A 12,038-nucleotide genomic window follows, 5' to 3' on the forward strand; every position below is an offset into this window, starting at 1 on the left:
TGGGCCCTCGGGATGGGTTCCCTGAAGTTATCTCCTAGTTTATTGAGATTTTTTGCCTGGACAAAAGACTTTGTCCCAGCTACCATGAAGAGTACCAAAGCTCAGACATGGGTTAGAATCTACCATTTGCCTTTGGAGTATTGGAAACCAAGGACAATATATTCCATCGTTAGAGGCCTTGGTACTCCTTTGTCTTTGGATGAACATACTATGAGAAAGAATAAGGGTATGTTTGCTAGAGTGTTGGTGGATATTGATCTACTATCCTCTCTTTCCGATCAACTCTTGGTTGAACGTCCAAACTTTGCTTTTGTAGTTGGTGTGGAATATGAATGGCTCCCTCCATTTTGCTCTCATTGTAAGATGATTGGGCACAAGCTTGCTCAATGTCGGGCGATCCATGACCAAGGTCGTGTTCTTGGGCCTCAACATAAACCTTCTCAGAAGACATCTTCTGATGAACGGGAACAAGGAAGGACCGTGATTCCTAAACAACGTAAAGAATACAAAAAAAAAAGATCCGGAGACAAAAATCGTGGAAGGCCTCATTGATAAGTTGAAAGTTGATGCTACTAGTGGGGTTAATGTAAGGTCACCCATAGGTCACCTTGCTTCAGATAAAACAGGTGGAGGGGAGGATGATTTTGCAGATATGCCTCCTCTTGAGGATGCTTCAGATCATGATAGGTCCTCACCCAAGCAGGGGTTGTCCACTCCCACTTTGGATTCACTTGTTGTTATGCAAGCTAAGGACTCAGAGTCAAATTCAACAACTCTTATTAATGATCATCATGTGGAGGTATCTGTTCCTGTGATTGTACCATCTTTGTTGCGTACTACCTCTCTTCGGAGGGTTAAATCACATGGAGATACTAATGCACCAGTTCCTAATGTGGAGGTCTCTGCTATTGTAACTGTACCATCTCAATCGCCTCATACCTCCCCTCGGAAGGCTAAATATCTTGGGGATGTTAAAGCAATATCGTTGGTCCTTCAAAATCACTTTTCTTCTCTTGATGGTTTGGAAACTACAGATGTGGGAGGTGATTCTCATATTGAAGCGTCAATTATTCCGCCTATTGGAATTAATTCTAATCATATTGAAAATCAGGTTGTTTCAAAATTTTGGGTTGACTCCAATGAGATGGAGGAGGATGCCAGTGATAATAGGGAGGAAACAGTTCGCACTAAAAGAAAACCAGGGAGACCACCTAAGGGGACTGGTAAATCCAGGAAAACTGTTAAGGCAGTTCTTTCTACAACGTCGCAATGAAGGTCTCTTCATTTTTCTGGAATGTCAGAGGACTGGGAAACCACAAAACTGTGGAGATGTTGATTAGTTTACTTAAACTACATAAACCCCTCCTAGTTTTTCTTGCTGAACCCATGATGCCGTACACTAATGCTTTCAACGTCCTTTTCAAATCTGTTAATATGCATTTGGTGGCTACGTCTCCTATTGTTAATAAAGTTGCTAAGATTTGGTGTTTGTCGGTTCCTAATCTTGTCCAAAGTTTCTTAGTTAATGATCAATTTATCTCTGTAACTTGTCTTCTGCATGATAAAAGCTTTAGCTTTGCAGGTGTTTATGGAGCTAACACATACTTGACTAGACGATTTTTGTGGAGGGATCTTAGTTTCTTCACAGGGCCTTGGTGTATTCTGGGAGATTTTAATGTTGTGCTCTCGGCGGATGACTGTAAAGGGGGGGGGGTGGCTCCTAATCAAGTTTCTTGTAATGAATTCCTTGACTGGATTAATACTAATGATCTTTCTTGTATGCCTTTTACTGGATCTAGTTATACTTGGTGTAATGGAAGGAGAGGGGTGCATAGAATACATAGAAGACTGGACAGGGCTTTATGTAATGGAGTGTGTCTGGATGAATGGGATTCTTGTACTTATCAGGTTCTTGTTAAAAATTGTTCTAATCATTCCCTTATTCTTGCTAGTCTTGCTAGTAATTTTTTGCAGAAGGTTAGCAATTTTCGTTTCTTTTCGATGTGGCTTCAGGACACTTCGTGTCTGAAGCTTATTCATGATTCTTAGGTTAATAAGATTGTTGGTTGTCCTATGTTTATCTTGCAACATAAGTTAAAAAGGTTGAAACTTGAGCTCCGAGACTGGAATAAAAATTCTTTTGGTAATATTCATAATGCAGTTCTTCTTAAGCAGGGCATCCTTCTTGGTATTCAAAAAAGCTTAGAGACTGCTAGTTTGACTGATAGTGATGGACTTCTCTGTTAAGAAAAGATTGCTAAGGAGGAGCTTGATCATGCTCTTCACTGTCAATATTTGTTTTGGAAAGAAAGGGCTAAAATGTTATGGTTCAAGGATGGAGATCGAAATACTACTTTTTTCCATGTTGTGGTCAAAAGGAGAAATAATTCTAGTGTGATTCATCGTCTACGGATTGATAATGAGGTTACGGCGGATCCTAAAATCATTGAGGATCATATTTTGGACTTTTATAAAAATCTTTATGATGAGCCTATTTCTAATGTTCTGGATACTGATAATATGGAAGATTTTATTGGTACCTATATTCCTGCGATGGTTTCCTCTTAGGAGAATATGATGTTGATTAAATGTCCATATTTTTCTGAAATAAAAAATGTTGTTTTTAATCTTAACGGTAATAGTGCTCCTGGTCCTGATGGTTTTGGTGGTGTTTTCTATCATTCTTGTTGGGAAATTATTGGGACAGATGTTTGCAATGCTGTTCAATAGTTTTTTAAACAAAATTGGGTTCTCCCTGGAATGAACAGTAATGTGGTATCTCTTATTCCTAAGGTTCAGGGTGCTGATTCCATTAAAGATTACAGGCCAATTGTTGTTGCTAATTTCAAGTTTAAGATTATTTCCAAGATATTGGCGAATAGGCTTGCACTTGTGGCTGCTAGAATCATTTTTCCTAATCAATATGGATTTGTGCAGGGTAGACAGATTCAAGATTGCATTGGTATTGCTTCTGAAGCTATTAACATGCTTTCTAAAAAGGTTAGAGGAGGTAATGTGGCTTACAAAGTTGATATTCATAAAGCTTTTGACATTCTGAGTTGGAAGTTCTTATTATTAGTTTTAAAACGCTTTGGTTTTCACCCCTCATTTGTCGGTTGGATTAGTACAATTCTCCGTTCAGCTATGCTTTCTACCAGAATAAGTGGTAGTTTGGTGGGTTTTTTTCCCTACAGTCGAGGGGTAAGACAAGGTGATCCATTGTCTCCTTTACTTTTCTGTCTTGCAGAGGAAGTTCTTAGTAGAGGTATCTCTAAGCTTGTGAATGATAAGAAGATTTTAAATATGGCCAGTCCGCAAGGTTATCTCACTCCCTCTCATATTTTGTATGTTGATGACATATTTATTTTTAGTAGGGGGGATATTAAGTCTCTTAGAAATTTGAGTTCTTTTCTTAAAACATATGGTGATTTTTCTGGTTAATATATTAATAACTCTAAAAGTAGTTTCTTCACCATGGATAATTCTCCAAGATTTGTCACCAAAATTCAAAATATTCTTTCATGTAGTCATGGTTGTTTGCCTTTCAATTATTTAGGAGTGCCTATCTTTGTGGGTGCTCCAAAGTGTCAGTTTCTTCAACCTTTGGCTGATAAAGTTAAATTGAAGCTAGCATCTTGGAAAGGTAAATCTCTTAGCATGATGGGTCGAATTCAGCTGGTCAATACGGTGATTATTGGATTTCTAGCTTATAGTTTTAATATGTATAAGTGGCCTGTTTCACTTATTAAGCAAGTTGAGCAGTGGTGTTGGAATTTTATTTGGACTGGTGATATTCTGAGAAAAGGTATTGCTACCGTTACTTGGGGGAAAATTTGTTCACCTTTTGAGGATGGAGGCTTGAATATTATTAATCTTCATCATGAAAATAATGCATATCTTCTTAAGCTTGCTTGGAACTTTGCTTATAGCAACAAACCTTGGTCTTTACTCTTAAAAGCCAGGGTTCTTAAATCAAAATATGAGTTTAGAACGGTTTATAAATCTTCCTCTCTCTGGCTTGGAATTAAGCAATTTTATTCTACCATACTTGACTATACTTCTTGGACTGTTGGTACAGGTTCTTTTATTAATTTCTGGAATGATAAATGATGTTCTACTACTTCTTTAGCAAATATTGCAGGGTTATCTGATGGTGTTAGCATTCCGGATACAGTCTCTCAATTTTGGACTGGTTGTAATTGGAATATTCCCTTATCTTTACAGCAGATGCCTCATTTTTTTAATCATATCATGGTTAGAGAGGAACAGGATATTCCTAATTGGATTCTAAATGAGTCTGGTCGTTTCACTCTTAAATCGGCTAGGACTTTTTTCTTGGAACCAGGAGTTCCAGGTGGTTTGGGTAAATTCATTTGGTCTTCATCTATTCCGTCTTCGAAAACTCTAGTGCTCTGGAAATTTTTTCATGGGCGACTTCCTACAGATCAACATATTCAAAATAAGGGTTTGCATATATGTTCTATGTGTACGCTTTGTGAAAAGCATGAAGAATCTATTCAACATCTATTTTTTGAATGTTCTAACACATTGCATATTTGGAGTTGGGTTCGACAAATTTTTCTTACTTCTCATTTCTCTAATAAGGATGATCTACTTTCTTTTATTAAGAGTGATGGTAGTCCTTTGGTTAAATTGATTAAGCTTGCGGTGATAACCTTTTCTATATGGATGATATGGCGTATGAGGAATTATGCTAGATTTCAGGATAAGATTGAGGTTTCTAAGGCTATTTCGATAATTAAAGATTTAACTTGTCTAGTGGGAAATTCATCCAAAGCTTCAATGAAGAATGATATGTTGGACTTCAACGTGATTAAGTTTTTCGGTATTAAGACTCGTAGTGGTAAAGTTCTTCATCCTTTTCCTATTAGATGGGAATTTCCTTCACCAGGCTGGGTTAAAATTAATACTGATGGGGCTGCTAGGGGGTATCCTGGTCTTGCTACTTGTGGAGGTATTTTTCGTGGGAGTATGGGAGAATTTATTGGTGCTTTTTCAGCGTTTCTTGAAGTTCAGACTGCTTTGGTTGCTGAGTTTTATGGAGTTATACATGTTATGGAGGAAGCTCAAAAAATGGGACTTACTAATGTCTGACTTGAATGTGATTCTGCCTTGGTTTGTGCTGCGTTTACTGCTAGGACTAATGTTCCGTGGATGCTTCAGAATCGATGGAATACTTGTCTTAATTTTTGTGGGATAATCAGGTTTAGGGTAACTCATATTTTTCATGAAGGGAATGCGTGTGCTGTTAAGTTGGCTAATTTAGGATTTATTCATAGAGAATCATTTCATTGGTATAATAGACTCCCAACTAGTCTCTTCTTAGAATTCTTTATGAATAGGTATAATCTACCTATGTATCGTTTTTGTTAACATATGGGTTTTGGTCTAGTCCCTCCATATTTTTGTATTTTCTTTCTTTTTTCTTTTCTTAATAATATTTTTTTCATGTGATGACAGATGATTGTTGTTACTTGAGGTGTCAGCCTAGCTAAGATGTCAAGTTGCATAGTGATGCCTAACATGAAAACTTTTTATATAAAAAAAATAACATGCAATAAAAAAATATAAGAGATAGAGATAATTAAGTACGTTATTTTTATATTGATTTGTCTAAAACACATAGACTACATCTAATTCTTCATCAATCCGATTAAATTTCCACTATTTCAAACTATATTTGTAAGACATAAGTATTATTTGAATTCAACCAGTTCTAGCTAAACTATAAGTATTCTTTGAACACAATCACTTTTGACTAAGTTCTAATTATTCTTTGTATACAACCACTTTTTGTTGGCTACAGGTATTGTTTTGAAAACACTACTTTTGGTTGGTTAAACACGTTAAACCCAACCACTCCTAGCCAAAACACTTTGATAAACGAATTGTGATCTAATACGTTACATGGTTTTGCTCACTAAAGAATATTAACGACCTATGAAAAACACAAGTTTGAAAACATTCTTCTAGTTAGTTATGAACACAAACAATGTTTTTTCTCATACATAAAAGACTAAAGAAGCATTTAGAATGAATTTCATAAGATCATCAACCCTTTTTCCTCTTAAGAGAAACAAAAAGACGAACATTTTTTTCAAAAAAAAATAAGCACTTATAAATATTCAATGTGTACTATAAAAAAACTTGATGTTTATCGACTGTTAAACAAAGTATTTATTGTATATCTAAACAAAATCTTATTAGACGAAGAGTATTAAATAAGGAATTACAAAGAGTACTAAATAAGACATTTTTGTTTGTCATAAGAAGCACATAACAATTAACATTTGCGTATATTAATTTAAACAAGACATTTAAACAGGAATGGTTTCTTGGCATTTTAGGTCTATTTTTTCTTTTATTTTAACTACATATTCTTCTTTAAACGTATTTTTTTTATATTAGTTTTATACATTGAAGAAATGTGTAGTTTAGTAATCTTCATTACATGAATGAGATTTGATTTAAGGTATTCATAATTCACGGTATATTATATGTCTATTTGATTCTTCTTTCCCTAATTTAGTTTTTTCCATTTTTTCTTTTTATATACATGACATTTTAACTAATCTAGAATTTTTAAAGGCTTGGGTTTACCAATGAACTGAACCACAAGATTTACCAACGGATTCATTGCCTCTTTCTAAGAATTACTAGTAGGAACATCTTTGCTAGCTGACTATTAAGTAGAGTAATGTATTTCTTATTAGTTATTTATAACTAATTATTATATCCCTCTAATAACACACAAATATTCCACACCCTCCCTGATTAAAATATTTCAAAATAGGGAGAGATGGGAACGTTGCCCTAGTATAATTAAATAAAAAATAAGATCATTTGAAAGTATAAAAAATAAATACCATAGAAAACTAGTTTAAATTCTAAATAGATGATATTGATACATTAAAATAACAACTCGTGGATATATAACCTGTATAAAACAACTAAAGGAAGAATCAAACCTTGTGAAAAAGTTCAACATTCATGATTTTGATTAAGTATTTAAATATAACAACATAAAACATGATCATGCATCATCAGTAAGACAAATGATTTGAAACAGCAGAGCATGTAAGATACTAATGTTTCATCTGTTAGATGATGCAACATTACACATTCTTTCTTTATGTATGATAAGGCTTTTATATGTTCATACAATATGTGCATACTCATACTTCTCAAATATCTATATGTTTATTTTATGTTGCACGAAATGTTTGTTGCTTTCGTTTGCTAAATAGATGCGTTCAAGCACAAGTCACATAAGGTGATCTTTTAGATAAAAGGCTAAAGGTTCTTTCTTCATCAACCTGACACAGGCGTTATTCAGCACATGCCCAACTTTTCCCAATACGATGTTCAATTTTACCATAGTTTGGTGCAAAAGGCTATGTTGCCTAGGGAGATAAGTATTGTCAGTTATCTAGGACGTTACATAAAGAAAAAAAAACATTTAAAGCTACATGGAAGTCCACTATCAAACTCATCAGATGTAGATTTGCAACAACTACCTTTTTCCAACACCTACATAAATATATCCTTCAAAAAGAAGAGCAGGCAAAGAAATTGCATTATGGTGAAATTCTACTCAAATTTTATTTTCTCACATACCTTTATATCTTAGTCAGAAGTGGTTGTTTGGTAAAGAATACTCATTGAGTCAAAAGTAGTTTGTGGAAAGAATACTTGGTTAGGCTAGGAGTCGCATGTGGAAAGAATACCAACTAAGCCAAGAGGGGCTAGTTGAAAGAATACTCAGTTAAGTTAAGACTAGCATATGGAAAGAATCCTCAAGGAGTTAGCTAGGAGTAGCTATGATCCCAAAGAATACTCAGTTGAGCAAGAAATGACTTGTTGAAAGAATACTCAATGAGTTAGCCATGAGTGGCTATGAGAATAATATTTTTGTACTTTGCAACATTAGTCTACTTAGTGGAACTCAATCTCTTGACTGAGAAATGAATGTAGTATGTTGAGACAGACGAACCAATATAAAATATCTTGTGTGTTCTCTCTCTCTCCCTCTCTTTAATATTCTTTAAATTACATGTTATTATTATATGTACTAACATAAGAAGGAGAGTCACAGGGAAAAATTAGTTTAAAAAATTATTTAAACAAGTAAATATGTGAAATTATGAAGTTGCATTTGTCATGGTACATCAAGTGCAATATATGTTAACAAGTCAATAACATATCACTTGTGAAAGAAAACTATCGTTTGAGTAGTTATCAACGTCAAATGATATTTATGATTTTTTTAATCTTTAAAACACAATTCAACTCTCCCTTATTGTATTTTCCTATTTTTCACAAACCCAGTTCTAGAATAACTCATTTACCTTTAACTCTAAATTTTTATGAGACCTTCCCTTCCTAACATTCATTTTGAAGAATTATATTCATCAAATTTTATGGAAATGGAATTACAAAATAGAATATTGATGAAATAATTAACCATTAGATAGTAAAAAAAAACTAATGAAACTACAATGGCTACTTCAACCTTTAGGATTAAACATTCTTAAAAAAACACTATAGAATTAATTATTATTGGCTTTATCATTACCCTTAAAGAATGGTGGGAGAATTATTTAAGTTTGAAAAAAACAACTATATATAATTACTTGAGTAAAACAAGAAGAAAGTCAAACTATACTCATTATGGTGAAAACTTTAGTCATAACCATAATACACAATTTTATAATAAGTGATTAAAAAATATTTGATGAGCTAACATCTATTTTTCTTCATAACATAAAATGTGCAACTTTAGGAGATTTTAGGTGGTATACGAATAATTTGATGACAATGATTCTTACAATAAAAAATTAATTTAGTATTTGGAGACAAGGTTTGAGGAAACCTCCAAAATGAATACCCTAATATCCTTATAAAAGAAATAATTCAAGGGAGAATAATTTTTGTTCTTGTAAGAGGGTTGAGTGATGAGGACCTAGGAGAGAGGGCACCAATTGACTAGGTCCAACCTCTGAGGAGAAAGACTAGGAGCATGAACCAAGACGCAGGGCCAGGGCAGGATCCTCCAGACATAACCTCAACACCTACCATACCTAGAGGATCACCAAGAGTAGAGCATAGAATTTGGGTGTTGTACCATACCTAGAGGATCACCAAGAGTAGAGCATAGACTTTGGGTGTTGAGCATCATTTGGCTTCATTATTTTTAATTTCAGTAGCGGAATAAATGTAAGTACAGACTTAATAAGACAAATCCTCCCTGTCAAAGACAAAAACCTACATTTCCATCTGCACAGTCTAGCCTTCATTCTTTCAATCACTCCTCCCCAAAAGTCACCTCTCTTATGACACCCTCCTACCAACAAACCCAAGTAAACAAAAGGGGTACCCATCACATCACAATTAAGGATTGCTGCAAAACGCTGGAGCATTAGTTGGTCAATTCCCAACCCGCCAATCCTACTCTTAAAAAAATTCACCTTAAGCCGAGAACAGAGTTCAAAAAAGTTCAAAGCCGCTTTGATATTAAAAACACTTTTAGTGTTAGCTTCGCAAAAGAATAAAGTATTTCTTGATTGAGTTTAATAAATTAGATATTTTTTTTATTGACAATGAATAAATTAAATAATTTAAAGTATTTAAAAAATATTCCAACTGTATCTTATATCTGTATATAAAAAGAGTTAATCAAATTAAAATGACATTTATTTTTTTAGTGTGGTATTGTTAAAATTATATATTATCAGAAATAATTACCAATATTAGTAAGGACTTAAACACACATATTTCCGTCCTAGTTTATTTTATACACAAATAAAATTATTAGGATTTGAATTTTGTAGCAATTAAATAAAAAATGAGTCACTATCATTTAAGTCAATACAATGTTAAAATTAATTTTTTAAAATTTTAAAATTTAAATTTTATTAATTTAAAGATAAGATGTATTTGGATAAATTTATTCATCAATATTTGTAAGAGAAAATAAAACTTTTAAAACGATAAAAGATAAAAAAAAAAACAACTTCAATTAAAAAATAAAAAACGCCTAAAAAAATATTCTCTGTTGAATTATTATACTTGACTTATTTTTATATATAATAAAAGTTTTGACCTAACATAAATTTAAATATAAACGTACGTCAAATGTTCCCCACTAACCTTATTAGTATACATGTATACATTCAAATATATAAAAAAGTGATAACGTGATTCTCCACTTTATAAATGCCATTTCCCCCTTTTTTAAAACATATAACTTATTTCACACTTATGAAAAACATAAGCTCATATATATATATATATATATATATATATATATATATATATATCACAACAAAATTTCAACTATAAGTTCAACATCATAATAACACTCAATATGTTATGATTTGGAAAAATAATAATAATAATAATAACACTAGTTGAACAACTAATTAGTATAAGTCAATGGATATCACTTTCACCCTTCTTATCAAGCCATGCTACATATGGACTTAGTAATGCACCAACCAATGCAAAAGTAATATAAAAAATAAATCCATTTGTTTTAGTAATTATATAAATAATATTATTTTGCAACTAACAACAAGTATAATTCTATTTAAAACAGTACAAAAAATTGATATTTTTTTATAAATTAAAATGAACTAATACACAAGTTAGAAAGCAAAATTGAAGAACTATATATATAAGAGACCTTTTACAAATTAGTTTATGTTTAAATTTAATTTATGAAGAAGTTAATTTTATTTATTTTCTTTATATTTTTCTCTTGTAGAAGCATTTATAGAGAATTTTTTTCAAATATATCTTGTAAAACCTTGCGTTCTTATGAAAGAAATAAGTGTGTAAAATTTATTGATAAGTGGTAATTAAATTTTATTTATTTTTGAAAGTGAGTTGTGTTTAAGTTCATTAGTGAGAATAATATTTCATAATTAAGGTGTGTAGAATTATAAAAAAAAAATGTTTGGGGTTTTCTTTTTGGACTTTTAAAGTCAATAGTATATAGGAGTGAACTTAAAAGTTGTCATGTCATCCCTTTGACATTGTTGTAATGAGGAATTTGAACATAAAAGTATAAAGTCTGTGTGTCATTGTTAGAAGCATTTGGAGTTGGTTGTGCTGAATGAAGTTGAAGCAGGAGTTGGACGCATTGGCCTTGTTTTAGTTTGCTATCATATCCTTGTGAGTCATTGCAACTCAACCCTAGTGAAAACTTCCTCCTCTTAAAACCATAGCTTGTTTTGTTTTCTTAAACATTTTGTCTTTTTTTGTTTTTGTTTTTTTGTTTTAGGGAACTCAAAGTTGTTGAGAAATGGTGTTAAGAAGTATTGTGAAATTTTCTTCAAAGCTACCTCATTGTTCATGTATTTCACCTTCTTCAAATTTTTTATAATAAAATTTTTCTCTTTTTATAATGTACTATTCTTTTTTTGGCTTCTTGTTAACCAAATTCTTTTGGGTTATATATCTAGGAAAAATTAGGGCACACTTAGATATATGATAATATGATATTTATTTGGTTGTAGGCTTTAACTTCCAATGATGAGCCTATGTAATAGTTCCTATGATGATTGGTTTAGAAAAATCTATGTTTAAAGGTTCTCAGATCGTCTCAGAGGTAGTAAATTGTCTAGTGATTCAAAATTGTTTATCTGAACCACAAAGTTTTTGTTTAGACTATCTACCCCTTTTGTATAACTTTCAAGTTGGTGTTTTGCGCTCCCCAACCGAATCATTGTGCACGTGACTCGTATCTATTTTGGTGATTTTTTTTAGGAGTTAGTTAGGCATTTTTTATTTATTTATATAGGACCTTGTACTTAATAGTTTTTTCTCAACTTTGAGTTGAGAGTTCACTTGTAAGACTTGTGTTTGTGTGTGTTAGTCGGTTCAGTGAATTGTGAGTTTTCTTAACAAATTGGCGTGGTGAGAGTGGATCGAAAAAACTCAATCATCATGACTTCTGTAAAGAATAAGGTTGAGAAATTGACATGGCTTTAATGATTTCGGCTATAACATTTAAA

This window comes from Phaseolus vulgaris, chromosome 4, assembly GCF_000499845.2.
Source record: "Phaseolus vulgaris cultivar G19833 chromosome 4, P. vulgaris v2.0, whole genome shotgun sequence".
Classification (NCBI taxonomy): Eukaryota; Viridiplantae; Streptophyta; class Magnoliopsida; order Fabales; family Fabaceae; genus Phaseolus; species Phaseolus vulgaris.